This window comes from Salarias fasciatus (assembly GCF_902148845.1).
Source record: "Salarias fasciatus chromosome 23 unlocalized genomic scaffold, fSalaFa1.1 super_scaffold_20, whole genome shotgun sequence".
Classification (NCBI taxonomy): Eukaryota; Metazoa; Chordata; class Actinopteri; order Blenniiformes; family Blenniidae; genus Salarias; species Salarias fasciatus.
This window is the reverse complement of record NW_021941230.1, coordinates 1775511-1778653: the sequence shown is the minus strand read 5'-3', so window position 1 is coordinate 1778653 and position 3143 is coordinate 1775511.

Genomic DNA, 3143 nt, shown 5'->3' with positions numbered 1-3143 from the left:
CTTCCATTTGTGCTGAACGTTTCTCCCTGGGATTCCTGCAGAGCAGCCAGCAGCCACTGCCCTCCCTCCGTCTCCCAGGATGCAGCACCAGAACCAAACCCCCCTGGACCTTCACTTCAAGGAAAGCTTTCCAAAGAGCCTCCAACCAGCCCTGTTCTCCAGACCCAGAACCTGGTCTGCATTTGTTCTCAAACTCTGGAGGCTCTTGAGGCTGCTGGGCGCCCAGCGGACCCCCCAGCAGTGAGCGCTCATCATCAGGACCAATCCCTAAGAGGATCCAAACAGCTGTTTATTCTACCAGTCAACCAGTTTAAAGTATTTCTGCTCTTTTTGAGACTGGAGTTTGGTCATTAGCTTTGTCTTCAAGGTGGAGCCCAGAATTATTCATGAATACACCAATACTTTATTTAATTCCTAATTCTAAATTTCTGTCAGTTCATTTTCTGTTATTTACCCTGTTTTCAGTAAATTAGCCATTTGTGCCATTGTTTTTTTTTCTTTTTTTACTGTTAAGCACTTTGCGTTGTTTTTATTATCATGAAAAGTGCTATACAAATAAAGTTTGAATTGTTGATCAATAACACCTCATTAATCAATGATTTCATTGTTAAATTGCTGTGATTTACTCATTCCTACATGACTGATTGTCTGACATTATTAATAAATACACAACAATCTATTCTGATGATTGATTTGGGATAAATTACTTTTGTGTTTCACTTTAAACAGTTTTTTTTACTCTGTAATTAATAATTAGTTACTCACAGTTTATGATCTGTAATTATTAAAGATGCATTAAGGAGTTTTTCAACTTTAAAAATACTTATTTTCCACCATAAATGTGTTACAAATATTCAATGATGTGTACAATGTGCCCTGACATATTCATTACAAGTACCTCTAGCATCGCTAAATTGTCACTTGAAAGTTGCAGTGCCGGTCCGGCACCAGAATTTTTCTTCGGTAGAATTTGAGACGATGTGATGTAATGTGCGCTCCCCTGGCCTGTTTTCCTTAAAGCAGTACTATGCAAGATTTGCTTTAGTGCTCCCCCTACTGGTCTCCTGTGAAAGCTCACTGTCGGAAACGTCCTCCGCATAACCCCCCCCCCCCCCCCCGGCCCCGCGTGCAGAGTGCGTCTCACTCCTGTTTCCTTTTTTCTGCTCGTTAGACAAAGTTTTTTTCTGTCTTTTTGGTTCTGCCACCCGTGAGCAGCTAAGGGTGGCGTTGCTAACGCTAGCGAGGGTTTCATGTTTGTTTTACGCGATTTTGTTAAATCTTCTGCAGCAGCAGTTCCTCGCGCTGCCTCCTCCGGTTGCTCCCTCTGTCGCAGACACGCCTGCCTCGCACACTCAAACTTATTGGAAAACTAACACACTCGGAGATGCTTTCAGCTCAATTCAGCGAACTCACTCGCGCTCAATTCTACGAGAGGAGGTGCCACTCCTCTTAATTTTTCAGTTACCAAACAGAAATTAGAACCAATCAACACATCATGCAAAGGTCGTCTATTGCAACACAATGACAGATATCGCACTCCAACAGCTTTTATACTTGTAATCCCGTATGAGCGCCGTAAAGCAGGTTTGTTCTCGCGAGATGTAGTCGGGTCCGCTCCTCTGAAAGTTGCAAGCGCTGTTTTCAGGACACAGACCCCGGGGGGAGTGAAGAGACAGGCGAATCACCGTGACAAGTCTTTGTTTACCCCCACAGGGATTCTAAAGCACGTTTATTGAGGTAAAAAAGTTGCAAAGTTCTGCTTTAAGTTTTGTTTTGTCTGCCATTACTCCGCCAGATGCTTCGTGAGCAACAACTGAGCAGGAGCTTCCAGAAAGTAAGAAAAGACTGGCTTCTAGCACTGCCACAGCTCCAACACAGACTCCACCGGGTAAAAGAAACTTAAATCTTACTCGAGTGCTGCTTAAAGAGTGAGGAAGGAGTTCCCCTCTTCTGTGCACGTACATGGACGCAAGCCACAGGCACGAGTATTTCACTAAGCTGCAATTACGTCCAAGGCCTGCAGAAGCAGTTATTTCGCATGAAACGTGCAAACTCCTTAATGCACCATTAAATGTAAATTATTAGTAAATGACAATTCACTCAAATTAATAATTTAAAACATTACTGAATGATCAATTACCTCCAGTAATCCATATTTTAGTAACTTAATACTAATTAATAAATGTAAACCCCAACAGTGGGCTTTCTCCGTTTGGTGAAAGCAGGCTCCACACTCAGTCAGTCTCTCAGGATTCTTGGCTGAATGGTGTTAAAAACACTGGAGAACCATAAAGCCTGGTCCTCATGTCCCCCAGCACCATGGAGAGAAGACAGGGTCTGGTGAAGCAGGGACAGGATGGACCCTCCACTGCCATGTCCTCTGTGGAGGAGAACTGTCAGAGAGCCAACACACTCTGAGGACAGGAGGACAGGAGGGTCTGCATGATTTCAGAGGTGTGTGTGAAAGTTAAGAATGAATTCTGTTCTCCATGAAATCTCAGAAACACTTTCTTACTTTGAGTCTGAAGGTCCAGGTTCAGCACTGAAGTCTGGTGGTTCAAATCTGGACCGGTCACTCTTCAGAGACAACCTGCTGGATCCTGAAGACTCTGCTGGGTGTCTGAATACACACACACACACAGAGACACAGAGACACACAGACACAGACACACACACACACACACACACACACACACACACACTCCCCTCAGTGATGGACTTCACCAGTCTCTCTGCTCTTGTTATCGTCTCTTAAACGCTGCTGAGGCTCCTGTGGTCAGTTGTTGCATCAAATCTGTCTGAGCTGCTGACTGTGACCATATATCATGACCCCCCCCCGCCACCACTGAACATATCTTGCTTCTGCGTCAAGGGAACGCCCTCCTCTGCAGTTTCACCGCCATGCTGCTAGGCAGTTACAACAATGCGGCTTCCGTAGCTCCGGCTTTACCTAGACATAGATCTATAGACATAGATCTATAGACATAGATATCTGGACACGCGTGCATTTACCGAACATATATCTGCATATATGACATACCTGGCGACACCAGGCTGTCGTGGAGGAGAGGCTGAGCGGACCGTGATGAAATATTGGTGAAACTAATGAGCTTTTGGACGATTAAAGCCGTTTTAGGAGCGGC